Source organism: Callithrix jacchus, chromosome 5, assembly GCF_049354715.1.
Source record: "Callithrix jacchus isolate 240 chromosome 5, calJac240_pri, whole genome shotgun sequence".
Taxonomy (NCBI): domain Eukaryota; kingdom Metazoa; phylum Chordata; class Mammalia; order Primates; family Cebidae; genus Callithrix; species Callithrix jacchus.
This window is the reverse complement of record NC_133506.1, coordinates 142,732,253-142,744,506: the sequence shown is the minus strand read 5'-3', so window position 1 is coordinate 142,744,506 and position 12,254 is coordinate 142,732,253. Positions and strand designations below refer to the sequence as shown.

The following is a 12,254-nucleotide window of genomic DNA, read 5'->3' as shown; positions in this document are numbered from 1 at the left end:
ACTGATGGGTTTCTCAGGGTTTCTCAGAAACGATTCCACTTTAACTATGTGAAAGTTGTGAGAATCAAAATGGAGTCACTAATGTTAAGAAAACTCTGACAAATAGAACCAGGGAAGGCCACTGAGTTTTTTATGCTTGTATGCTGATAACAAAAAGTATCACAAAATATTGCAAAACCCACAACCTTAAATACTTCAGTAAGGACATCTGCCTGTTCAATCTCGTACCAGTGTTACTTTAGTTATTGATCTTTGTAGCCAGGGATAATCATTTCAGAACAATTACATCACCCTCATGTTCCCATTGCAATGCTCTATTCACAAACGAACACCTTTTCTTTGGGAGCCTCTCCTTGCTTCTTATTTAGGTTGACACTGACACACATCAGGTTTCCTGGAGGCAGCCTGAGATGCAGATTCTCATTCAGGTGATTTATTAAGGGAATGCTCTCAAGAGGAAGACCTCAGGCAATGAGGGAAGCCAGCTAGGCTAGAAGAGGAAGCTGGGTAAGATGTGGGCTGAGGCCAAGGGCACTTCTTTGAGAAGTGAGAGAGAGAGAGAGAGAGAATAAAAAAGACCTCCTTACTGGTCATCCAGAAGCCAGTTCATGTCCTAGCCCTGTGACGGGGACTAGCCTATATCACAGTACCGTTTGTCCTGTGTAGACATGATTCTTGAACTTGATGTTGTTTACAAAGAATAACAGAGTTTAGAATATTCTTAAATTAAAATTACACATGAAGGCTGTGTTTAACCAAACAGAATAAAGTAGGCTGTGATGTATTTTATAAGTATTTTGGGTTTTATAGTAAATCTGCAATTTTCGAGCAAATCAACTATAACTGTCCCCCCTCAAGAAAAAAAACAAACCTTCAATTTGCCTAGTCCCTAAAAATTACATATAACTAAATTCTAACGCTGAAAAACATTCACACAATATTAAGTGAAAATTTTAAGAAAAGGAAGTTATTTAAATGTATCAGCTACACTGAGCTTCTTTTTAGTTACAAGTCTCTAAATGCAAAAAGGAATTCTTGAGGTACACTTAATTAAGTTTCTTATCAAACGTAGTATATATGTCTTTTTCCTATGGCCTGACAGTTCATTTAAAAAGTTTCCGCTGGCTTCGGGGCTATTATGCACTTCCACCCTTATTATCACCTTCGCTTTGGGATAGGAATGAGATGATTTAAAGTGACTTCAAATGTTGCCAAAATACACACATTCAAATACATTCCAGTATGGAGACAACACAGTTGTACTGTTTCACCAAGATTAACATTTTAGAATATTTTATATAAACGGGGTGCGGTGGCTCACAGTTATAATCCCAGCACTTTGGGGGCCAGAGGCAGGTGGATCACTTGAGGTCAGGAATTTGAGACCAGCTTGGCCAACATGGTGAAACCCTGTCTCTACTAAAAATATAAAAATTAGCTGGGCATCGTGGCACACACCTGTAATCCCAGCTACTTGGGGGGCTGAGATGGTAGAATTGCTTGAACCCGGGAGGTAGAGGTTGCAGTGAGCCGAGACGGTGCCACTGCACTCCAGTTTGTGTGACAGAGAGGGAGTCTCCAATAATAATAATAATAAATAAAGAGAATATTTTATACACAGTTTTCATTAAGAGCTAAAATGTTGAACGAAAGGAAGATTTTCATGGTAAAGGTAAACAGTCACTTGCCTTTCTTTGCTTCATAAACGTCACCAGTAGGGCTAGGCAGGCAGCCACCAGGAGTGCCAGGAGGGCTATTAGCATCCTGGAATGCACACACCACTTCTGAGCAGCCATGGCTGAGCGTAGAGAACATTCTCCACAGAAACAGCAGAAATAGCCTCAGCCTGGAGTCTCCTGCCTGCTTAGGGCTCCTTTCTGGTGCCTTCTTAGGGGGCTGTGAGAAGCAGGTTCAAAATCCTGACCAGTTTCCTCCATTTTCCTGAGGTCTTACTGACTTGCCCTCAGTGGGGGTCTGGATAATCGGATACACTGAATGATGATGACGATGGAAGCTACTGATTACTAAGAAGTCAGAAGCCTAATTGCCTTATATGGTCTGAAATTGATACTTGTTAAAGTGGTAGATGCTACAATGCAACTCCTCCCACCTTACAAATGAAGAAACTGAAGCATGTAGAAATTAAGTAATTCATACAAGGTTAAACGGCAGTCTGGCCCCACAGCCTAAACTCTGAAGCATAGCCTCGCTTCATCGATATTAGTTTTTTCAGAAATGTTTCTCAAGTAAAACTGAGCATTTTGAAAACAGAGTTAGACAAGTCACAAAGGCGAAGCTAGGTTTTAAGGTACCCTTCACTGCCTTCTCTACTGCCTCTGGTCCATTCTCCATGACAACTGGAGTGCTCCTTCCAAGGCACACATTCCACTTCACTGCTCTCCTTTTCTAAAGAGTCAAAGGTTTCACTGGTGCTTAGGATGAAGCACAAATGCCTTCGGGAACAGCGAGCCCCCCGTTCGTCCGCATTCCTCAGTGGTCCTACACACCAGTCATACTGAAGTTGAGTAGACACTGAGATTGTCACAGATTCTGAGAAAAGTCCTGAGACCTTTACCAATCCACGAATTACTAAAGACCCCTGTACCAATGTTCCCATAAAACGGTGACATGGTAAAAGCCCCATAAAACTGCATACCTCAACCAGACCTCGGCTTTCTGTAGAAACTGCTATCTATCACCCAGATGTGACAGGCAAGCAGTCCAAACCCAGGCCGTCTTGGCCCCTGCGACTTGTAATAAGTAATTAAGGACCCCACCCAGACAATGTGTAAACAAATGCTTATCTTGACTTTTGTGAACCACTTAACTAACAATCAGAATGTGAAAAGTCCCCTGGCCCTCGGAACGTCCGGAGCCCCTCACCCTCATCTCTGCCCAGGAGGCGATTTACAGAATCAGTAGCCCTCAGAATGTCTGAAGCCCCTCACCCCCACCTCCGCCCCTCACGCTCACTCCCGAGGTGGTTTTACAGGTATAAAAGGTCTTGATACCCTCCTTTTGGGCCACGGGTTGGAGAGATACAAGTCCTGCATGGCCTCTGGCAATTTGGTATACTTTTGTCGTGGTGTTGACTTTCTATGCTCGGGCCAGTACAACAAAACTATCTACAGCATAACATATTAAATTAAAACTGAAGCTGGGGCCGGGCGCAGTGGCTCAAGCCTGTAATCCCAGCACTTTGGGAGGCCGAGGCGGGTGGATCACGAGGTCAAGAGATCAAGACCATCCTGGTCAACATGGTGAAACCCCGTCTCTACTAAAAATACAAAAATTAGCTGGGCATGGTGGCGTGTGCCTGTAATCCCAGCTACTCGGGAGGCTGAGGCAGGAGAATTGCCTGAACCCAGGAGGCAGAGGTTGTGGTGAGCCGAGATCGTGCCATTGCACTCCAGCCTGAGTAATAAGAGCGAAACTCCGTCTCAAAAAATAAAAAAATTAAAACTGAAGCTGCAATCTGAAATGGCCAGTTGCAAGTGATGGATCCTGCAATCCTCATGAGAACATGGTAGAGCTCTCTGGCCCTGCAGTAAGTTTGGAGAATAAAGCCAGTCAGATGCTGTCGAGGCTGAGAGACGAGGAGGGAGGGAGAGAAAGGAAGGTGTCATGAGGGTCAAGGTGGGTTCTAAAGGAACAGAACAGTGGCAGAGTCATCCTCAGGATGCAGTAGTTTCCCCCTTCCCACTAGGAAACCACAGCCCTGGTGCCTCAGCTGAGAAGACACGAGGGTTGTGATGAGCCACGGATTAGGGAACAGAGGGAGATCCTCAGGCCCTGTAAATTACGCAAAACTGAACACATTGGGCATCCGCTCTAATTTACAATTATTATTTAATTTTTAATGCAATTTAATAATGACAGTTGGTGATTATAACTTGCAATTATTATTTAATTTTTAATGCAACTTAATAACTTAGTTGAATGACTAGCAAGTACAAAGGACAGCATGGAACAATTTTATTTTCAGCATTTTAACTGGGAGCTTAGCGGATATCTTTTGGATACTTGCATTTGTTAGTATTTGGAATGCTATATCTAACTACATTGAAACACTACTTTTCTTTTTTTTTATGAGATGAAGTCTCGCTCTATTGCCAGGCTGGACTGCAGTGGCGCGATCTCGGCTCCCTGCAACCTGAGCCTCCCAGGTTCAAGTGATTCTCCTGACTCAGCCTTCTGAGAAGCTAGAACTACAGGCACGTGTCACCATGCCTGGCTAATTTTTTGTATTTTAGTAAAGACAGGGTTTCACCCTGTTAGCCAGGATGGTCTCAATCTTCTGACTTCGTGATCTGCCCTCCTCCGCCTCCCAAATTGCTGGGATTACAGGCATGAGCCACTGCACCTGGCTTCTTCTTCCTTTTCTTTCTTTCTTTCTTTTTTTTTTAAGACGAGTCTCGCTCTGTTGCCAAGCTGGAGTCTCGGTTCACTGCAAACTCTGTCTCCTGGGTTCAAGCAATTCTCCTGCCTCAGCCTCCAGAGTAGCTGGGACTATACTAGGCTTGTGCCACCATGCCCAGCTAACACTACTTTTCACTTGTCTTTGAATGACAGCCCAAAATGAATCCTAGAACCTATAAAATGAACCCCAACTTGTACTATTACTTTTTAGATTCTACAAAGGTGCCTCTTTATACCTACAAAATATTTGCCAGAAAATTAGCAAAAAATAAATGGTGTATTCTGTGGTTCATTTTGTACTGGTAGTTACTCCATCCTGCTGGCAAATCTTTCAGCCTGCTGAGTTATATTTTCCCTGATTACTTTTTTGTAAGCCTTCCTTTCTGTTTGCTAGTTGTCACATATTAATTTAGAAAACACAGCAGTGGCTCACACCTGTAATCCCAGTGCTTTGGGAGGCTAAGGTGGCCAGATCACCTGAGGTCAGGAGTTTGAGACCAGCCTGACCAACATGGAGAAACCCTATCTCAACTAAAAATACAAAATTACCCAGGCATGGTGGTGCATGCCTATAATCCCAGCTACTCAGGAGGCTGAGGCAGGAGAATCGCTTGAACCAGGGAGGCAGATTGCACTGAGCCGAGATTGCCCCATTGCACTCCAGTCTGGGCAACAAGAGCAAAATTCCCTCGAAAGAAGGGAAGGAAAGAAAGAGAGAGAGAAAGAAGAAAGAAAGAGAGAGCAAGAAAAGAAAAAGAAGGAAGGAAAGGGAAAGGGGAAGGGGAAGGGAAGGAAAGGGAAGGGAAGAAGGGAAGGGCAGGGAGAACTCATAACTTCAGTAAGCCGAAGCATTAGCACGTGTGTATTTTACCCTACCTATGTTTATTTTTTCATTCATATTTTGAGCAGCACTTTATATTTTCCAGATTTGGGGAAAGAAACATGCTTCCCTTTTTCACTCCAAAAATAGTCAGGGAGCCAGGTTGCTATTTTGCTCCTGTTTTGTTTATTTCCAACTTACAAAGTCACTGAACTTTTGTTGTCATTCATTTTAGTCTATTTCTTAGTGTTTATAACAAAACTATCAAGAAACTCTAAAGCAAATGTAATTACAGCACTAAAGTTTGAGAGCAGAATTAGAAATAGGTGATCTTAAAGATGATGCTTTGTCTAGATTAGCTGCCGGATACAATTCAATTCCCAATAATATAGAAATGCTATCTTTCACATTCTACAAATTAAAAAGATTAGAAATACAGGATTATGCTAAAATACCTATTAGTAGTCAGAATAACTTAGTCGAAATGAGAATTTTATTGACATTTGATATATCATCATGTTGAGATATACAATTTATTCGACATTATTTTAAATGTATTAACTATTATACCACCAAAGAAGAAAGATTAAGAAACCTCCTGAGTGTTTGGTTTTTAGACTGCACTTTGTAATGATATAAAATCCAATTAAAAACTGAGCACTTACCTTAGCTATTAAGAAAAGCACACTGGCGAATGAACTACAACCGGCCTGAGCTCTACTGAAGACAGAATGCTTCCAACTTTTCCGTGACTTACAGAATAGACAGCAAAGGGGGAAGCTTCAGCAACCGTCTCCGGAGAAGGGGTTGTCACGTGTTTAGCCCTGTCTCATGTTTCATCCCCTACATTAGCAACAGGCAGGTCTAATTTTACTCGGTGACATAAACAGTTCATGCCACACTTAAAATTCTTTGGGCACCAATTCTGGGACACAGCTCTTCACATGCCAAAAATAAACCAAAACCGAAAACCAAACCAAAACAAAAAACCAAACCATTCTTCTTACAAAACCAACATTCCAATGTTTAAACCCGCAAGCATGATAGTCTCATATCATCATAACTTTCTAAAAGAACTTGACCACAAACAAATAGCAAAAAAAAAAAAAAAAAAAAAAACTTCTGAGACTAGTTTCCAGTATAAACAAATGTTGATAAAACTTTATGAAAAAATCTCTTCAAATTAACATGCAACAGTTAAACCTTTTGACTATTACACTTATACTAGTCTCATCCAAATGAACGACATATTATCATTTTAACAGTCACTCTTTAAAAATCACTTTCCATAAGCCTCTTTAAATGAAAAATGTTAACATTCGAGGAGAAAATCTTAGAAGGTAAACTCTGCATGTTAAAATTATGCCGGTTCTTTTTTAGCAAACTAAATTTCTATTATATTTAATAAATTATGTGAATGTAACAATGTGATCTTAAATTGTTTTTATCATTATTTAAGAGTAATTAGGTCATTCCATTTGATAAAGTGTAAAGACAATAGAATACATATCAAACTTATGAATAATCTTAATCTTATTTTGCATTATTTTTATGTGGCCTGGTTTGCAACATGAATTAAAACTTACTAAATTATATGTCTCATATTTGCATTTTGCTACTAAACCTTGACTGTAAGAAGCAGTGCCTTAGTACACCTGGGAACAACAGATACTGGGGCCTACTTGAGGAAGCAGGGAGGGAGAAAGGTGGGGTGGGAAGACTACCTATCGGGTACTGTGCTTACTGCCTGGGTGATGAAATTATTTGTCGACCAAATCCTGGTGACACGCAGTTTATCCATGTAACAAAGCTGCACATGGATCCCTTGAACCTGAAATAAAAATTGAGGAAAAAAAGGAGCAATGCAATAACAATGCATATGCTTCATTTTTATTTTGTTTTGTCAGGAGACTTTTTCTCTTTGTTCTGCTTATTCATACTCTACCATAACGTCTTTTGAAATCTGATGCTTCTATCATACCAACAGCTGCAGGCCTTACATTAAAAGCTGAGACAGCTTCAGATAATCTCACATTTGTTAGACATTTAAACCCTTTCATGAATTCTCTGCACATTAGTACTCTACTATGGGAACTCAGACATAAAATTATAAGACAACTATCAATTTTAAACAGAAATATCTAATATATTAAACAATAATGACATGAAATGTATTTTTTCTGTCTGTGTGTATCTGAAAAGTCAAAGTCTCAAACTCCTAACTCAGGATTCTGATTGAAATGTCATGCATTTAAAGGTTACATATTGAGAGACCTTTTCATCAATCAGTAAATTGGTTTCGTAGCAATGAACTTTTCAATGTTTTGGGAACTGCTTTGTAAAAATATTAGTCAGGTGATGTGTTTGATCTCCACTCATAGTTACAGATTCATTTAATACTATCAACGCCTATGTTTAGCACTGCAGAAGAATGACATAAAGAAGCCTTTGATTTTATCAGTTAGTTGAAATTAGTAAAGCAAGACCTTCGTTTGGCAATGGAGGCAGCTTAAGTTTGTAACTCTTAATACATATTTTGAAATGTCCTCAAAGAAATCATAACATCTTAAAGCTCTGAGAGACCTTAAAGGAAATCTAGTCTAATACTCATTTGGGTGTAAAATAATTTGTCCCAGGATACAAGGCTAGTAAGCCTATGGGTGGAAATGACTTTGAAAGTCCTTTGGCCTAACATACCCATTTGGTACTTGGATGCTCCACTACAAACACGCTTCCAACTATGGCCCTATGAACTAACCTATGAGGACCTTTCCAGGCTTCCCCCTCGTTCTCCCTCTGCTTCAATTCTTGGCTACTACAGTCATCAGTTAGCGCTGACCTTTCTTCCTGACGTCCTGTCATCAAGCTTTTCCTTTGCAGCTTGGGCATGGAAAACCCTGTTGCTGGCTTAAGTGGTTGGGTTGCAGGGGATCACTTTCGGAACGTGTGCAAACAGGTCGGTTTTGGAGAAATCATTTCTATTTGTGAGATGAAGTAGGAGGTAAGGTTATATGTAGAGGGAGAATGTGGAAATAGGGGAATTTTCTGAAAAGAACAGAAAATTTAATGATCTGGGTTGTCACTTGACTCGTGAAATGTGTTAGGCCATGTCCAGGGCCCAGCTGAAGTTAATATCTATATGGATAATAGTCTCATTTTAATAGTTCTCATGACTTTATAAACTAACTGCAGTCATGGATTACTGTGACTAAATCCCCCAAAACTGCTTAGCCTTTCTTTCAATATAACACCCACTGTCTCCCCACAATTCCTCCAATACACCACCCATTGCCCTTTTGTCCATTATTCCTTCCTCTGTTTATGACACCATCCCCGAGAAGGTCACAGAAGACAGACTTGTGGCTCTCTCTCACTCACCAGTCTGCCAGTCACTAACTTCAGTGGATTCCCTCTGCAGGACCTCCTGCTCTGCCTGTCCTCCCTTCTTGTCTCTACCTGACTTGGGGACACCTATTCTGGCTTCACCTGTTGCTATAACCCAGTACCTGCTTCGTCTGCTTCCAGGAACTGCCAGGCCCCATCCTACACACCTGGGACTGACAGAGGAATGAGGAGAACAGGTAATTCTGTCCGTATCACTCCTTGACCTCAAGCCCTTCAGTGAGCCTCCAGGAGTTCAGAATCACAAAAGTGACAATGCCCTTGAGTGCTTGGCCATCTTTGACTAGGGTTACCGCCCATCTTTTCTACTGGTAAATTATAATTTAACTTTTAAAGGTCTGCTCACAGGCCAGGTGCAGTGGCTCACACTTGTAATCCTATCACTTTGGAAGGCTGAAGCGGGAGGATCACTTGAGGTCAGGAGTTCAAAACCAGCCTGGCCAACATGGTGAAGCCCCATCTCAACTAAAAATACAAAAAAAAAAAAAAAAATTAGCTGGGCATGATGGTGGACACCTGTAATCCCAGCTACTTGGAAGGCTGATGCAGGAGAATTGCTTGAACCTGGGAGGTGGAGGTTGCAGTGAGCTGAGATGATGCCATTGCACTCCAGCCTGAGAGACAGAGAAAGACTCTGTCTCAAAAAAAAAAAAATGTCTGCTCAGATGCCATGATCAGCTGTCTATACTTAAAAAATAGACATACAATAATTGTATATATTTACTGGGTACAGTGTGATGTTTCAATACACAATAGGTAATAATCAAATACGGATAATTAGCATATCCATCATCTCAAAAATTATAATTTCTTTATGGTGGGAACACAGAAAATCCCTCTTCTAGCTATTTTGAGATGTACATACCTTTGTGTTGACTATAGTCACCCTACTGTGCAATAGGACACCAAGCCTTATTTGTCCTTTCTGATTATGACTTTTTACCCATTGACCAAGCTCATCCCTTTCTCCCTCTTCCCCTTTCTTCCACTCCTTATTTTCTGGTAATCATTGTTCTACTCTCAACTTCTAGGACATCAACATTTTTTTTTGAGATGGAGTCTTGCTCTGTTGCCTAGGCTGGAGTGCAATGGCTCAATCTCAGCTTACTGCAACCTCCACCTCCTGAGTAGCTGGAATTACAGGCATGCACCACCACGCCCGGCTAATTTTGTATTTTTAGTAGAGACAGGGTTTCACCATGTTGGTCAGGCTGGTCTTGAACTCCTGACCTTGTGATCCACCCTCCTTGGCTTCCCAAAGTGCTGGAATTACAGGTGTGAGCCATTGCACCCAACTGGAGATCAACTTTTAAGATTCTGCATATAAGTGAGAACATGCAGTATTTGTCTTTTCTTTTCTTTTTTTTTTTTTTTGAGATGGAGTTTCACTCTTGTTACCCAGGCTGGAGGGCAATGGCATGATCTCGGCTCACCACAACCTCCGCCTCCTGGGTTCAGGCAATTCTCCTGCCTCAGCCTCCTGAGTAGGTGGGATTACAGGCACGCGCCACCATGCCCAGCTAATTTTTTGAGTATTTGTCTTTTCATGCTTGCTTGTTTTACTTAACACGATGTCCTTCAGGTTCATCCATGTTCTAAAAAAAGACAGGATTTTATTCTTTTTAAAGGCTGAATAGTATTACATCATGCATAGATACCACATTTCCTTTATTCACTCATCCATTGTTAGATACTCAGGTTGATTCTGTATCTTGGCTATTGTGAATAGTGCTAAAATAAACATGTGGATACAGATATTTCTTTGACATATGGATTTCATTTCCTTTGGATATACACCCAGTAGTGGCACCACAGAAAACCACTAAACCACAAACGTAAACAACAAGAGAGGAAGGAAGGAACAAAGAATCTACAAAACAGCCAGAAAACAATTAATAAAATAGCAGGAATAAGTCCTTACCTATCAACAATAACTTTCCATGTAAATAAGTATTGTGTGGCTGAAAGAATAAAAGGTATAGTGTGGCTGAAAGGATAAAAAGACCCAACTGTTTGCTGCCTACAGGAGACTTACTGCACTTTTAAGGATACACATACTACAAGCAAAGAGATGGAAAAAAATATTCCCTGCAAATGGAAACCATAAGCAAGCAGAGGTAATTATACTTAAAATAAACATTGAGTCAAAAACTATTAAGCAAGACAAAAAAGATCATTATATGATGATAAAGGAACATTTTCAGCAAGAAAATACAGCAATTATAAAGATATATGCACCCAAGACCCAAGCACCCAAATATATAAGGCAAATATTAGATCTATGTGTACTTTTAAACTTAACTGTAGTAACTTATATTTTTGTCGTTATTTGTTTATACTGTCCTGTCTACTAGATCATAAACTTTTTGTTCAATTCCCACATAGATCGAGCCTTCAAGGAAGTAAACTGAATAGTTACATCAGCCTTATTAGCTTTTTTAAAAAATGATATTAATTCCATACTGTACAGTAACCTTAAAATCTTGAGCTAATATAGGAACTGGATGACATTATAGAAGTATCCAGAAGAGGTCAGTATAACAGTAATAAAAGTATGGTTTTGGGGACAAATTAAATGTGAATGCAAATTAAATTATTTTGTAAGTAATAAACTTTAAAAGGTTTTAGAAATACTATGTCAATTATTTGCCTCTTTAATTAAAGTTACAATCCTCAAAACAGATGGCCATAGACCTTTCACATAAGCAAAATGAGGTAATCAAATGATTTTGTACTCAACTAAAAACTAAGAGTTTTCATCTGGGTTGTAATTACTTTGATGATTCTCACTCACATTCTTTGACTATTTATCAATAGGAATCACCCAGTGAACAAATTTTAACAAATATAATTAATATGCCCTGTAAAATTGTTATATCAATTAAACATTCAGTTATTAGACTGCTAAATGTACTTTTTTCTGGTGCCTTTGGGGAATTAAAAGTCAATGCTTCTAAAAATCGAACTTAGTGTTCTAAGAGAAGATAGAGGGAGAAAATTCACATGTAATCAATAAAGAATCATTGAGATGCTGGAGAAATGAGGTATTAGAAAGGCTAAAAGAAAAAGAAAACTCACATTTCAGAAAAGAAAATAGAATACTATCTAAAATCTCAGAGCGTTATGAGTTACACACTGGCAATCACTGAATTGGGTCATAATATTCTGAAAGTATTTTTCCATGAACACATGACTTCAAATAATTTGTGAGAAACAGATATTGGTTTCCAAGATGGCCGAATAGAGGTAGCTCTGGAATGCAGTTCCCAGCAAGAGAGACACAGAAGCCGAGTGGCCTCCACAGTTCCAAATGAGGTACCAGGTTCGTTTTGTGGGTCAGGTTGGACAGTGGGTATAAACCAAAGAGGGCAAGTTGAGGCAGGGCAGGGCACTGCCTCACCCAGGAGGTACGTGCAATTGACTGGAGGATGGGGGCTGTCACCCTCCGGGACTTCAACTGGGATATTGTGCTTCACCCAAGCCCCCTACAACCCACAGAACAGGAGATCTTTGCCAGGCTGAAAAGCCCCCACAAACTGCCTGAAAAGGGCTGAGCAGCAACTCTGGCAGTGCCAGAGTTGTCAGCACAGCTCTAGGTGGAAGCACTGGCTGA

At 40.3% G+C, this 12,254-nt stretch overlaps 1 protein-coding gene across 5 annotated transcripts in view; it reads right to left on the bottom strand.

Moving 5' to 3' along the window:
* Positions 1-12,254, bottom strand: part of SGCG (sarcoglycan gamma) — a 149,957-nt gene that overhangs the window by 117,173 nt on the left and 20,530 nt on the right. For 3 of the 5 annotated variants that reach the window (XM_002748898.6, XM_078375175.1, XM_078375176.1), the window contains exon 1: positions 5,905-6,005. The exons of the other annotated variants lie outside the window; for them this stretch is intronic. The gene's annotated coding sequence lies outside the window, so the exon portion shown is untranslated. Of the gene's footprint in view, positions 1-5,904; positions 6,006-12,254 lie in introns of those variants that run through there. 5 annotated transcript variants of the gene reach the window in all.